The sequence below is a fragment of the Rhinolophus sinicus genome, chromosome 1, assembly GCF_057876585.1.
Source record: "Rhinolophus sinicus isolate RSI-liver-muscle chromosome 1, RSI-T2T, whole genome shotgun sequence".
NCBI lineage: Eukaryota > Metazoa > Chordata > Mammalia > Chiroptera > Rhinolophidae > Rhinolophus > Rhinolophus sinicus.
Genome location: NC_142501.1, coordinates 113,305,921 through 113,321,472, shown reverse-complemented (window position 1 = coordinate 113,321,472; position 15,552 = coordinate 113,305,921). Strand labels below are relative to the sequence as shown.

Below are 15,552 nucleotides of genomic sequence, written 5' to 3'. Positions count from 1 at the left end.
TGGTCAGTAGGCTCCGAATGGTATTTTTCTGTCTTTTCGAAACACCCACATATATTATACTTTCCTTCTTCACCTTTGATACTGATCTCTGCTTTATAGCTGATATTTAATAATAGGGTAACGTTTGATACTAACAATCTTAAGCGGATGTTAATAATACTTTAATTATAAGAACCTTTCATCGTTACAATATGATGTCTGTATCATATGTATCACAATTGTTTTATGTTACTCATTTAAGATTATAATTTAATAAGTATGCTCTCAAACTATTATACTGGAATAAATAGGAGAGGTTCATAATTTATAGGTTTGTTTATTTTGTATGATAGACATAATCTCTCTTTAAATAATTATTAAATATTTGTCTTAAAGAATTTGACTTACTCATTTTCTACAATTCTGCAGACTGAAGACACTCTTTCAGAATACAAGGATGCTACATGACAATCAAAATGGAGAGGTTAGTGTCCTTGGAGATTTAGAACCCAATCAATCAGAAATGGATATTCAGAAAAATAGGTTAAAACAGAAGGTAATTTATAATCCGTTTGGAACCCAAAAATCACTTAATTTGGGGAAATATAAACCACTCAATGCTTTTAGCAGTATGATATAGATTTTTCCTTAATTTCATAGACAGAAGCAGTGAAAAAGACCGCTATTTTTCTATATAATTTTTCTTTAAAAGGGCATTCTGTTACCTCTCCTATGTCTCAACCCTGGCTAGTTATCTAAAGCCAAGAAGGACTCTGTTGCATGACCCCCAAAGCACTGGCTCCAAATCAGCTTCTTTCTTCTTTCTTTCTTTCTTTGTTTCTTTTTTCCTTCCTTCCCTCCTTCCTTCCTTCCTTCCTTCCTTCCTTCCTTCCTTCCTTCCTTCCTTCCTTCCTTCCGTTCATTCGTAACAGCTTGATTGAGATATACTGAACATAGCATGCAGTTCACTCATTTAAACTGTCCAGTGCAGTGCTTTTAGTGTGTTCAAAGCTTTATGCAGTGGTCATCACAAGCAGTTTTAGAACATTTTCATGACCCTGGAAAGTATCCTTGTACCTGTTAGCTTTCACTGTGTGCCAGTCTGCCCTTCCCACTCTTCCTAGCCCTAGGGAACCACTAGTGTACTCTCTGCTCCATATTGTGGTTTTGATTTATTTTTTTCTGATGACTAACGATCCTGAGCAATCTTCTCAGAGGCGTATTATCCATTCATATATCTTCCTTGAAGAATTGATTATTCAATTCCATTGCCCATTAAAATTGGATAGTCTTTTTCTTGCTGAATTGTAAGAATCTTTGTATAACCTAGATACAAATTAGTTATCACATACAGGATTTTCAAATATTTCTCCCTTTCATTAGCTTGCTTTTTAGTTTTTCAATGTGTCCTTTAAAGCATAGCATTTTTTTATGCATGATTATTACAAGCTTTCAATTTGTAAAACATAATAATAATAATAATAATAATAATAGTTGCAAAACGCATTACAGCAAAGTGCAATAAAAGAAGATATGTCTGTAATTTATACTGCATAAGTTATGTTGCTTATTATATCTTTTTATAATCCAGAAGTTGTGTCTATTTTTTCCTTAACTCCCCAATGGAGTGGCTGAAATAAACCACAGTTATTTGGTTCACAAATCCATACTTAAGAAGAGTGTGGCCAGGGCCGTCTGTCTCTGTTCCCCTCAGCTTCAACTGGGGCAGCTCCGTGGCTGGTGGCTGGAATCATTTGAAAGTCTGTTCAGCAATGTGTCCGGTTGTTGGTGCCTACTGTTGGTCGGCACTCTAGCTGGGGCAGACAGCAGGGACACCCACACCTGAACAGCCGGCTCGCACTGTGGCCCGAGCCCCCCACAACACGGGGCTGGGTTCCAAGGTTCAGATCCTCAGAGACATAACCAACAGGAGCAGTGTTGCCCTTTGTGAAGGAGTCTTGGAATTCACACGGAATCTCTTTCAACATATTCTGTTCATTAGGAGCAAGGCACTAATGTTGACCCATATTAGACTGTTTTTATGCAATGAATATTTCAAAATTTACGGACACATTTAAAAACCAGCTTGATCTATCCACTGTCCACAATTCTTTATATTCCTCCCACATGGAAAATACACTCATCCCTACACAATACTCCCCACAAGTCTCAAGTTTATGGCATCAGGCTCAGGTTCGAGTCTAAGATTTTACCATGTGAGTCTGGTGCAAATGGGGATGAAGGGCCTGGTTTTTGGTTTCTAGGATAAAGCCCCTTGAGGACAATTCCTTTCAATATGAAAACATGAGAATGGAAGGGACAAGTTATCTACCACCCACACACCCAACATTCTGCTCGACTGCTGAAGTTTCCCCTGCAGAAATGGAAAGTGGAAGGCACCTTAGTCCATAGCAATTCTGAAATACAGCCTGATGTGTGCTGTCCGTTCTTGGATTAGGACTCAGTGGTAACCTTGCCAGGGCTTCTCCATGGCCCTTTGCTGTGGCCTGTGAGCTCTTTGTTCTGTGCTTTTCATAAGAAATGACCTGTGCTTGCAGCCCTTTCCTCAGCATCATTCCTCCACGCGAATGCCTAAGCCCCACAGGCCTCCTCTTAGTTTTCACTCTCTTGGTTTTTATTAGTCCAAGGTAACAAGCTGGTTGTTTGCTACTTGATCATCCTAAAAGCTTGGCGTTGCGTGTGAGTTATTGGGGTTCGTGCCACTAGAAAAGCCACCGTCATAAATCGTTTTGAGAGAAGCTCTTGGGCTTCCTGTAGCTGTTGCAGGACCATGCCTTTAAAATTCTTATACTCTGTAGATCCTTCCAGGAATTTAAGGCCCCACCTTAACCCTTTTGAGGTCTCGAGGAAGAGTTTTACACTCTTCTCTTCATCCTTATATCATGTCCTCCTGGGAGCACAGGGAATTTGATCTTCACCCAGAAGCCATTTCTTTCTTTTAGCGTGATTTGCCCTGTGGGGACCTTAGGAGAGGCTGTAAATGGGAAACAGAAACGGGACCTGTGGGAGAGGCTGTAAATGGGAAACAGATATTTGAACACAATATGTCCTGGTTCCTTTACAGTTCATAGTCTTTCGTTAGCTCATGTATCTCATGGATTTTACTTTGTTACTTCATAGCAAGAGTCCCCTTTCATCCAGATTTCAGACTCATTTTCTTCACTGGCCGAGAAGCCCTTGCTGTCAGCCTCTTCAGGGGCCAGCAAGCCCCCAAGAAGCGTCTCTTGGAGGCCCTGTGGTTGTCATTCTCACTCTTCTCCACATCCTTTCGGGTTCCACGTCCCTCCTGGTGCAAAGGCACTCCTACAGGCTTTAGATGGCATTCCTTGTGGCCTCACACCATTTTGAATATCAGTAACAATGCCAGTTATTTATTGCTGCTCAAGAAACCAACTCAAAAGCTAGTGGCTCAAAACAGCATCTGTTTTGTTCCAAAGCAATGCAGTTGGATGAAGGTCTGTGAGACCAGCTCATTTCTTTTCCACTTGGCATCAGCTGGGTGGCCATGAAGCTGCGAATGAGAATCATCTAAAGGCTGTAACACACACATGTAGCAGTTGAAGCGGCCTTTTGCCCGGGACATCCGCTGGGCCCGTCTCAGCGCAAACATCTATAGGAGGCCTGACTGTGTGGCCTGGGCTTCTTCATTCTGCACAGCTGGTGGCTGGGTTCTCAGGCCGAGCTTCTCGAGAGACAAAGTCACATGGAAGCTGTATCACATTTCCTGCCTCAGACATAGCATTCTCACAGCAGTTCTGCCCTATTCCATGCACTAGAATCCAGTGACTCACTAAGGCCAGCACATATTAAAAGAGAGGGAATTTCATGGAGAAATGTCAAGAATTTGTAGGCATGTTTTAAAAACACTATATCCACTCACCTCGTCTTACCAAATAAGCATTGTATCTACAGGAAAGTAGTTCTACCCTGCTCAGTTCCACTGAAATTCCAGGAGATTTGTTGTTGTTACTATTGCTGTTTAGGATGTTCTCGTATATCTTGGAAAGTAAGAGAGGATTACGAGACAGCGTTATTGAATTAAGACTTTTGTTGTTGGTGAAAAAAATGTAGCGCTCATCTCACTAAACATTCACAGTGTGAGATGTGATTTCTCCTTAACCTTGGGAATCATTTCTTCTTGGAAAGCAATTCAAATTGCCATGAAACATTTGTAGCTGACAGAGGCCGAAGTAACTCGGATGAGTTACTTGTAACTCCCTACAACTTCTTAAGAAATTATGGAGAGTTAAAATGGGGAACAGGTGAGAGACTATCAACTGGGAGGTGACTTATAGTCATTTTATAGAAGAAAGACATGAAACAAGCATTCAAGAAATAGTAGAAAATCAAGTGCAGATGTCGTGTGGCAAAGTCGATGACAGTAAAGGATGCATTTTTGAGACTCCTGGTGCTTTTATGTTCGTTCTTCATTCTGAGTAATTCAAGGTTCCACATTCTAAGACTCTGCTACAGTATCGATGACATTTTATTGCAACTGAATTGATTTCAAAAGTTGATACTGGTTTGGGGTTAGACTATTCTCAGTCAACTTCCTTCGTAACCAAATTATACTATGTTACTCATTCAGAATGACGATCTCACAGCAAAACTGGAAACTGCATCTTCAGAATGTCTCCATCTGTGGGGTGGCCAGTTGGCTCAATGGTTAGAGCATCGTGCTCATAACACCAAGGTCGCTGGTTCGATTGCCACATGCACCAGTTAGGTACACCCTCCACAGCTAGATTGAAAACAATGGCTGGAGCTTGGAGCTGAGCCCCCGGTGGGTGGGTGGCCGGTTGGCTCAGTGGTTAGAGTGCAGTGCTCATAACACCAAGGTTGCCGGTTCGTTTCCCGCATGGGTCAGTGAGCTGGACCCGCCATAACTAGTAGATTGAAGAGAACGATTTGACTTGGAGCTGAGCTGTGCATCCCACAACTAGATTGGAAACAAACACAATTTGTTTTAAACAGTTTTTTAAAAAGGATGTCTACATCTTGTTGAAGAAAATCAATCTTAACAGGAGTTATTATCTATAAAGGAGTACAAAAGTCATGTGAAAAACTAGAGAATAAAAAGAAGAGGAGATAAAAATTATTGAGCCTCAAAATTCATATAGTCACGAATGAGGTAGAAAAGCGTGAAGCAGAACACTAAAAATTCTGGGATATTGAAGACTGAGCAAGACAGGATGTAGTAGAAAACATTTTTTAAATCTGTTTTTACAGGTTAATTCACTGATTACCATGCCTTAATTCATTTCACTGCAGATGACGTTTGGATATACGTATTGTACGTCATTCCCCTATTCCGTTCATAGCGGGTACTTTTTTATTTTCAGATTTCTGGAACTAAGGTGGGATTTGCCTCTCCTTCTTGATATTTCAGTTCCCATCACTATTATCACTCAGTTGATCTTTGAGAATCATTCTTTGTGGAAAATGATTTTATTTTTAAGGCCAGTTGATATAAAACGAGACTATTAGGAAATAAAGAAAAAGGGTGATTTAAAAATTGCACCATACTCTTAGATTATTAAGTCATATTGTTCAATTTTTAAAATTTCAAATTGATTCTCTTATTGGAACAGTCAGATGAGATGATTCGAAATATTTTCATAATTCAGATGTATTTCATTCCATATTGATGATAAGTATTTTAAACTTCAGCTTTTTTCACATTTAAATTGCCCTCCAAATCATTGACTTAAAACTAAAGAATACAAATAGACTATAATTATTCAGGTTATAATTATTTTTAAAATGTATCCTTTCCGTTGGCTTTAGGAACAAGCAGCATGTCAAGAAAACGTAGACCCGTTAAATGACCGTGGTGACAGAATTCAACGTCTGCAGGTCAGAATTCAACGTCTGGAATCTGAACTCTCCAAAGCGAAACATTTTAAAATAGAATTGGAAGAATGTAAGCGCCTCTACCTAGAGGAATTAAAAGTTACAGCATCTTTGGAAAAGAAACTAAACAAGTAAGTCCAAACAAAGAGAAAAATCAATCGAGCTCATTAATTTGCCTCTAAAGTCTAATTTTTATCCAGGCAGATTCCCGAGATTAATAGGAAGTGAAAGCTTACTAAATAGTATAATTTTGGAAAATGATGTTAGTGAATAAATTACTTTTAAAATGTTAGTTCAGGATGCATCTCTCCCATTTGTGGTTTTACATGACTGTATTTTTCCTTCTCACGCTTTTCATAGCCTTAATCTGATCTACCAGTCTCTAAGCAAAGTGTTTTTGAAGCTTTGTGATTTAGACAGCGCTATTTATTATAAAATTTCTTGTCAAAATTTCCCTAAATATGAGGTAACTATTTACTATAACAACTTAAACCCAAAGGGTTAAGTACTCTGCATATTCTGGCACTTGGTAAATGTACTTTCTCGATTGTGCTCTGTGTTTTTGTCTCTAGAGGTCGCTTTCGGACAAGCTGTTTTTTCTAGTCTTTTGGATGTACACAGAGGCATACATGTGAAATATAGGAGAAGGTTAACATAGGGGTGAAGGGTAGTGTAACTGACTAAGTGGCTATAAAAATAAGGCGGTCAGCCTGAGGGGGTGTGTGGAAGACAGAAAGGGCAGATCCCACCTCCAGTGCCTTGGTAACAGTGTCATAAGCTACATGCCCCTGGAGCTGTTTCAGTTCAGTATGATCACCAACCAGGCTCTCTTGTTCTCCCCCAGAGGCTGTTGTTCTAAATGACGCCTCAGTGCCAAATGGTTAATTTCTTCAGGGTAATGAGGGGATTACCCAAGGGCAGTGAAAGCAAATGCTTGAAAATAGCTTTGTGGGATTTCAGCAAATTTCTAAACTTGTTTACTATGTATGTCTCTTAGCAATCCTCAAGAATCTTATGGGTTCAGCCATTCCAGAAGGCAGAAAGTATTATCTGTTAAGCCGTCAACATCACTGATAGGCCTTTTCCTCCCCTCCCTATGTTGAATTACTTCTTAGCCTGGCTTCCCCACAGAAACATATGTACCGGTTTAAAACAATTTGAAACATATCCTTGTACTTGGTAGGTCTGCCCTGACATATTTTCAGTGTTCGTTTCATGGGCAATTCCACTTACTATTATGGAAACATTAAGAACTGCAAATCATTAAGGAAAAAATAAAATACTAAGTCTTTGCTCTTACAATCTTCACAGGATTAAGGACACGCTGGCAGAGATGAGAACCCAGCTTCTCATGAATGCACCACAGAACTCTTTACTCAGCACGGCTCCCAGGAGGCCAGACCTGCACCTCCCTTGTGTTGGAAGGCTAAATGATTGGTTCCGACCTCAAGGAAGTCTCGCTCCAAGAGAGCAGTGGGTGATTGCTACGTCAGCCCCACAGACTTCTAATAATGGCACGTGCACCAACTTGATGAAGGTTAGTTATATTACCTTCTTTCCTTTGGGTTTCAGATTTGTGATGTAATTCTTGTTCTTAACTTGGTCGGAGATTCTGAGTTGTTTCATTGACTAATGCACACAACGTAAAGGGCATAATTGTGTGTGCTAATGTAGAATGGAGACAGAAATTTGACCATCTTTTGTAAGTCCCTGCATCTCCCATGTTTTAAGAGCTACCTGTCATTAACTGTATTCAATAAATGTAATTAACTGACACATTTTAAATTTCTGGAAAAGCTGCTTTTCAATTAGATTTTACAAATGAAATATTACTACCTAACAACGAACGGTATGCTTTGAGATGCTTTGGCTTACTTCTGCATTGTTTTTAATTTGGCGATGGTTTATAACAATTTTAGTTTTCCTACAGCCCAGTTTCGCCATCCCTAAGCGTAAGTGAATGATTGACATTTACTAACTAAATGTGGATGTTTCTTATTTCAATGAAACCGAGGTAAATCCTTTTTATGAATTCGGCAAACTTGTAACCCTGGAAAGATTAACTTCTCTTTCCAAGTTAAAAGTTGTCATCTTTTTACATGATAGTACATCCTTAATTTCTGTTTTACTTATAGCATTTTTATTTCGATGATTTAAAATGTCTTGCTTAAAAAGTAATAATAAAATAAAATGTCTTGCTAAGCCACAGTACATTTTCGAAAGAGGTAAATTGAGCAAATATTTGAATTTTTAAAATGAAGTTCACTTATATCTGTATATCTCGGCATCACTTGAATAATTGATGACTGAGATGGCAATGAAATGGGGTCGTTACTAGCAACTTGTTTTCTTTGTGCAATACTGTTATTAAAATGTCCATTTTGATCTCATTTCTTTAGTTCTTCACCGAGCCAGGATTTCTGTTTGGACCTTTTTTATAGTTCTCATACCTTTGGTAAAGTAGTCCTTCTGTGCATTAATTTTGCTCCTGAACTCATTGAACTGCCTCGTGAGTTTTCTTGTATCTCATTGAGATTCTTCCTGGCTGCTATCTTGAAATCTCTATCACGTAGATCACAATCTTTCGTGACTTTGACTTGGTTTCTGGAGAAGTGTCGTTGTCTCAGTGTTACCCTGTTACCCTGGTGGTTCATGCTGCTGGATGGCTTGTTCCTCTGCAGGCTCATTGGAAGTAGTGAACACTTTCTTATTGATGTACATTTTGATGTGAGCAATTCAGCAGGTAGATAATTAGACGTCTCTGTTTTGTTTTTCAGTAGCTGATGCAATAGCACAGTTTCTGTTTTCTTTCACTGGTGCTACTTGTGCCTAGGGGGTCCAAGTGTGGGGGCTTAGCTGTGAGTGTGGGAGTGCTGGCCTGGGTGACCAGCATGATGGGTGTTGCCGCTGTATCCAGATCACGACGTTCGCTGGGCACCAGCACCTTGGGAGGGAACAGGGGAAAGCGCTGGTTGAGGAGAGCCTGTCTTGAGCCCACTGAGCTCACCTGGTTCCCTGTGGCCCTGGTAGGACTGTGCTGTGGTTGGAGGCTGGAGAAGTATTTCTGCTGCTGCTACTGGTCTCTGGTGGTGCCAGCACTGCTGCAACTGGGGAGGGTTGGGATTCTTGTGGAGGTGGGGGGATGCTGCTGCTGCCCCTCTTACCCTCCACTGGGCTGTGATGTGGGGGCTGCGCCCCAACCCCTCCACTGCTACTGCCTTTGCTGGGGATTCAGGCTCAGCCTGTCCACCTGGAACCAGGTGTGGGCCTGTTCCTGTCCTTCCCCCCATCCTGCCTCCCTTTCACTTCCCATACACCCTCCTTCCCTTTACGGCTGTGGGATCTTTTAGGCATCCTAGTGTGTGGGACAGAGGAACCTCTTTTGGGCTAGAGATGTCCAACTAGTTATAGATGTTAGAGGAGATGCAACGTTGTTGTGTCATTTGCCATAATGTTGACATCACCTTCTAAGATAGCCATTTCTGTCAATGCAGATTGGTTTGTAATTTGATGGTATTTTTATGGCCCACTTAATGACAAGCAAAATAGCGTAGGCCTGTGCTAAATGAGGTTTCAACCTTGTTTTTTCATTTAATTTCATCATAACATAGCATAGCAGAGCCAAGTATTTTGAGATAGCCTTTTGGTCGTATAGGATCTCAGTGCTTCGAAGTGCTGACATTGGAATACTGGGTACAAAAGGAAAGTGTATGTCTAATGTTTTGTAAGTTGTTCAGCATGATACGTACTTCAAATGGTCTCTTTAGTCGTCTCCAGAAAAATCAGAAGATGAAAGAGTGTAAATGCAGAAGCTATGCAAGAGAATATGCTTGTGGACATTTTTTCTTTAATTAATTTTTGGTAGGAAAGATGTGTTTAGTTTTTCAGTATTTCTAGATAAACGAGAAATGGTTTATTTTAAACTCAATACCGTTTTTCCAAGTTAGCCACTATCCCCCTGTGGGGCGTTGTTTTGCCCAATCGTGCAAGCCTGATTAAGAGAGATGAAAAAGCGCTACTCCGTCAAGATACAGAGATACGTCTCCCAATCACGACAGAATGCTGGAAAGACTTATGGTCCAGCTGTGATGATGTGAGGTTGGACAGAAGTGTGCTAGGAGATAAAGAGAAATCTCTTTTGTGGTATAAGTTTTGCTTGCTACAGATTACCACAACATGGTTAACGCATTTGTTGGTTGGTATCGGTCAACCAAGTTTTATTTTCAGGAAAAGAAAGGTTCCTTTAAGGAAGAATTTCCTCAGTTCGAGTTTGCTTTCTATCATTAAAGATTTTCTCCTTCAAGTTCTCGGTCCTGTGTTGAGAAATGTTTGTGCTTTATATATTGAGTGTATTGACTGCTATTAATCGGAGTTTTGATATCAGTCTCAGTTTCCTTATTTTTTTTCATGACTTTAAAGCTTCCAATTATTTAGAAAGTTACTATTTTGTTTCTCATGCCTCAGTATTGTTGAACTACATGACAAAGTTTTAGGTATTCATTTTGTCTGAGTCAGAAATTGATGGCAATTTCCTGAATATGAGGAAGTAGCTGGCATGTTACTCTAGCCTCAGTAAGAAGTCCTAAAGCCCATTCCTGGCCCGCAGCTCATTGGTTTTGTGACCTCAGGTGACCTCTGATCTCTCTGAGCTTGATTGCCTGTTATGTACAATTACGGACTTTGACTAAATCAGTGACTTTCTGACTTCAAAAATATTTATTTTTCAGTCTAATACGAGTCTTTAAAAAAAATTTTGAATGAAACTATATGATATAAAATATAGACAAGTAGAGCTGCCTAGCTAACGGAGACATGGAGACTCTGAGATTTTGTGTTCCTGCGGGGTCCCCAGTGGAACCTTAGATTTCTATGGGACAGAGTCTGAGAAGTACCAGTTATGAGAAAACCCTTCTAGTGAAACTCCTTTGAATTAAAGTTCGTGGATACATTCTTTTCCTGTGTATAATTTTCTCACCTGTCTATATTTTTGAGTAATGGAAAGGTATAAATAAACTTGCAGAAGCATTCTCCTTCTGAATATTGGACTACAAGCTACTTCTACTATCTGAACACAATCTTCACCTACAAATAAACATAAAGATAATCGAAGTAAATATCTAGGAAAAGGGCTTTGGGGAAAAGAGAATAACGTTACATTTGCAGTTCCCTAATTCAAGTCACAGAAAAATGTGATTTGCATTTTATATATTGTTGATTAATTGGAATTAAAACTGTTTCATGACAGGCCTGTCCCTTCACCTGGTATTGGGTTGTTGTTTTTACAAGGCCGTCTAGTAATGTTGTCACATTATTCATTTTATAAGCCTTTTCTATGAAGCTATTGACAAAAAGGTGTTATGGAAAACAGTCTCTGCAAATATTGGAAACCATGATGGCCAACAGATTTGTCTTCACCCCTGAATTTGTAAAGGCATTGGGTGTCATATTATCGTTGTCACCACACTGTCTATTACGTTCTGGACATTATTGTAAGCCCCGTTTTGGTCATGTAGTGAGAGGATACCTTTCAGAAGGAAGGATTAAATAAGAAAACTTTAGACTGGGACACTTGCAGTATAGAGTTTGAAATATTCCCATACATTTCGTAATTAAGTAGACTAACTACAACCACTCGAATACTTCAAAAATTGGGCCTCCCTCATTTGTAGAAAGAATACGAATTTACAATTAAATAATTATGTATTCTTTTTGTTGTTACTAATTCTTTAGTCATGAATCAGAAACTAAATTTGAAAACTGGGTCTAGGCCATACTTTCTAAGTCAGATTTCCTGTAATCTTTGTGTCCATACAAATATAAATGTTTCAGTCATAATACAGACAAGAAAATAGTTTTTGTGATTGTTGCAGCCAGCAGAATTTTCACGTGACGTGACAGGGCCACAATCATCATTTTATGTATTTAAGGTTCTATGCTGAGAAATAGCCTAGAACACACCGTAAGATTAATTTTAAAAGTGCAAGAAACCATTAAGATAAAAAATCCATAAAGGAAAAAATCCATTAAAGTTAAAAAAAAAACTGATTAAAGTTTTATAAAGGGCTGTTTTTCTAAGGATTGAAAAGTAATGCTTTCACTGTAAAATATGACTTGTTTGATTCTTTGTAGGAATCAGATCACATCTCATCCTTCTGAAATTGTGTGTATTCAGTAGACCAATTTCAGCTGCACTTTGGTCGGATTAGTCTAAACAGCATCACCTATATATGTTCTCTATTAAATTAAAATGAGTACAAATTTATTTTATTTATGTGATTACTTTTGTGTGTATTTACACAATGCCCAAGCAAGGTCTACTCTTTAAAGGTGTTATGTAAAGGCCACATTCCTACATTAAAGCCTCTTGTTTAACTTAAATACTGTAACTAAGATTTGATTTATTTCAGGAGCAGCAGAAGTTGGTGGAAAGCATAACTAGAGATGTAGAAGAAGGTAGGTGGCCAAAATGTACTGATTCCAGTTAGATATCATTAATTTCTGAAATAAACAATAAAGAGTATGGCATCCTTCTCCATGTTTTGATAATAGATACTACAATAACTATTTTCTCATGCATTGCAAGTGGGAAAGTTGAAAGCATAAACAAGCATTATGAAGAATACATTTCTTCCTCATTTATTCATCACGTGTAGCCTTTCGAAAACCTCAAAGTCCATGTATCTCTTTTTATTTCTGGCCGTCCCCTTCCTTTCCTCTACCACCCATATGGAACTTTTAACTTGCACATTGAAAACTGGGCTTCATCAACCTATCCTGTTTTTGCTAGTGATATAAGGCCCAGTAACCAGGCTCATCTAGTAATACTTAGGCAATTACAGTCCATATAGCTGTCACCTGATCGGTGACATTTAAACCTCCAGTCATTGACTTTGTCATTGGTTTACCTTTTACCTTCAGGAGAAACATCACATACTTTTGCATGGTTAAAACCACCCAAATCAATTTACTTCTTGCCAAATAATTCGGCCTTCTCTCTTGCTACTAACTCTAGTCTGCCCCTTTGCTCTAGCATCTATTGATAGCTAAACTAGACTACTTCTCATTCCATGCTGTTCTTCCCCACTCTAGTCTTTGCATCTGCTTCTTCCTTCTATGTGGCATGCTTTTTCCTTGTCCTTCAGATACGAACATACGTATCACCGCCACCAAAAGGCAGACAATATTGACACAAAGCCAGGAGGTCCCTTCTATGTGTTCCGATAATGCCCTGCTTTATATTTGTATGGTATATGTGACTCTGAATGGAAATGGCCTGTTCACCTGTTTTTCCAGTTTAGAGTAGGTGATGGTTCTGGGGTGGACCATGTCCTCTTCACCTTGTAACTTCAGTGCTTGTTGTACTACCTTAGCACATGCTTGTTGAATAAATGAATGAAGAATGAGACAATCAGAAGCTCTGAAACTTAGCAGGAAGAGCAGTTAACTCAGTGTGCAGCCATGGGCAAGTGATATGTAATAGTAATCTCCTATTGGGTAGTGGAGTCTTCATAGGTTTTTTTCATTCTTCTTAACATGTATACTTACATTTTAGATAAAGAGTATGATTCTTTCTTTTTTTTTCTAGCTGATGCTGAACTTCAATCTGAACACCGTCTACTTTGCTCTAATATCTAGTGATGATCTAGTTTTGAATGCATCACAAGAATATATGTCGTTTTTGAGTAAGAACTATATGATCTGAAATATAAATAGTTCACCTTTACTGGGCTGTTTACATAGCATTTTCCTTCTTTCCCATTAAACATATGGCATGTGAAAATTCTTACTGAAGGAAAATATTTTCGTTTCATATGTGTATATGAAAATCTATATAGTATTCAAACTGTGTTTCTTGGCGTCTAACTAGCTTTGGAGCAGATTTTGTGGATGAAAACAAGCAGTGTTAAGTTTTACATACTCATGCTGCCCAAATACTAGCTGTTTATCCAACACCCAAACAACCAAGTTGTCATTAATACTGCAGTGGTGTAAACTGATAGCTATTTTTCAATTTTCCAATATTTATCACTGTGTATGAACCTAAAAATTTTCACAGACATCATTTTGATATCTGCTGTTATGGTTACGATCAATGTTTGGATGTATTACAATTGTTATAGTGCCATAAATCTGATTATATTAATATATAATTTTAAACACAGATTCATAAAGCTGTCCTCTTACAGAAATAAAATTTGTCTAAGGTTTTTCACCTTTTCTAGTCATTGATTTATCGATTTGTTTTTTGGAAACAGTCTTAAAATTAAGAAGCTTCTGGTTACGCCGACTTGGCAGAAATGTCACACAAGTGATGCTGAGTTCTTCCCAGTGCAGCAAATCTGGAGGCACGTGCTGGATTCCGTTACTGGCAATGTTGACTTTGATCGTGTGGTTAAGAAGCGTCGCCGAGTTTGTCCACCATAAGATTACTATTTCCCCTTGGTTATTCCCTTATCTCTTGTGTGCAGATACCCTGAGACTCTGTAAATATATCGTCAATCCTCAAAATCTCACCCACTAGATGGAGCACCCATTGATGACTCTTGCTGAATCAATGCCTTGATGGTTGCCAAATGATTATAGTATGATTCTGTCATCCCTCCTGCATTGATCAATACATCCAACGAAACACGCAAACAGATGAGGGAGGAAGGAAAGCTTATTACTTTGGTGCTTAAATGCTCCTGATTTGCCCAGTGGTAGCCATTTCAAGCTCACAGCATATCTTTTTGACCTGTCCCCATTATTCTTTGAGCACATCCTTCCTCTCTCGACAAGTTGTTCCAAGCTCATCTTGCAGTTGTCCGCCCCAGCCCTGCCATCGGACATTTTCTATAGAAGCCCTGAATCCTCTTAGGGGGGAGAGTGACATCGGGAGACCTGGATCTGGACACCAGATGCGGTGGGTATGCATGTTGCTAGTGGTTGTCGTTGCTCTCGGGCTCCCTCAGTGAACAACAGGGATTATGTGTGTTAACAGAAATGCACGCATACACGCACACGTGGGTTCAATATCAAATATAATGAAAACTATGAATTCCTACCAATTCTTCTAATTCCAGTCAAATTCCACAGGGATCATTCCACAGGGTTTTTTCTTCACTCTCTGTTAAGTCCCTTTTATGGCAGTAAGGTGGCTCCCATCATCTGTATCTTATTTGTTTCATCTCCTTGCTGTGCCCACGCACATGTCCTCCTCACTGCCTTGGATTCCAACGCCCCACATTGAGTGGTGACCACTGTTGATCCCACTGTCTGCCCTCGCCCTCTCCCAGTGTGTCCCCCCAGTGTTTCTTACTTACATCTCAGAACTTCCATATGGGGTAGTTTTTCTTCTGTTTGTAGTGGACATCCTTTAGAATTTTCATCAGTGAGAAATGCCTGGTGGTGAATCTCTGTTTTTATTTTGTCTGAGTGTTGGCACATATTTTCACTTCGTAGAGAATTCCACGTTGGTACTTAGTGTCTTTGATGATATGGAAGATGACATTCTGTTGCACTTTGGCTTCCATAATTGCTGTTGAGTAATTGGTTCTCCAACTGTTCGTTTTTTGAACATAATCTATTCCACACCCTGCCCCTGTCCCCACAATCTTTGGTTGCTTTTAAGGTTTTACTCTTTGCTTTTTTGTTCATGAATCAGGAAAAAAGTAATCAGAGACTGTTGCTATTGTAGTGCCAGGCCATTGGGGTTCATGC

At 39.3% G+C, this 15,552-nt stretch overlaps 1 protein-coding gene and 2 long non-coding RNA genes across 4 annotated transcripts in view; 2 read left to right on the top strand and 1 right to left on the bottom strand.

The window, feature by feature from the left end:
* The window catches only part of LOC148759197 (uncharacterized), a 160,375-nt gene that overhangs the window by 20,918 nt on the left and 123,905 nt on the right, over window positions 1–15,552 (top strand). The gene's annotated exons all lie outside the window — the stretch shown is intronic.
* LOC148759201 (uncharacterized) overlaps window positions 435–15,552 on the bottom strand; it is a 32,978-nt gene continuing 17,860 nt past the window's right edge. The window contains exon 3 of one of the 2 annotated variants that reach the window (XR_016023026.1): window positions 435–4,939. This is a non-coding gene — a long non-coding RNA (uncharacterized LOC148759201). Of the gene's footprint in view, window positions 4,940–7,403; window positions 8,798–15,552 lie in introns of those variants that run through there. The other variant, XR_016023027.1, reaches the window with a different exon arrangement.
* LOC148759202 (uncharacterized) lies at window positions 5,681–14,065 on the top strand. The gene is made up of 4 exons (XR_016023015.1): window positions 5,681–5,984; window positions 7,165–7,390; window positions 12,261–12,306; window positions 13,439–14,065. It is a non-coding gene; the product is annotated as an uncharacterized LOC148759202 (long non-coding RNA).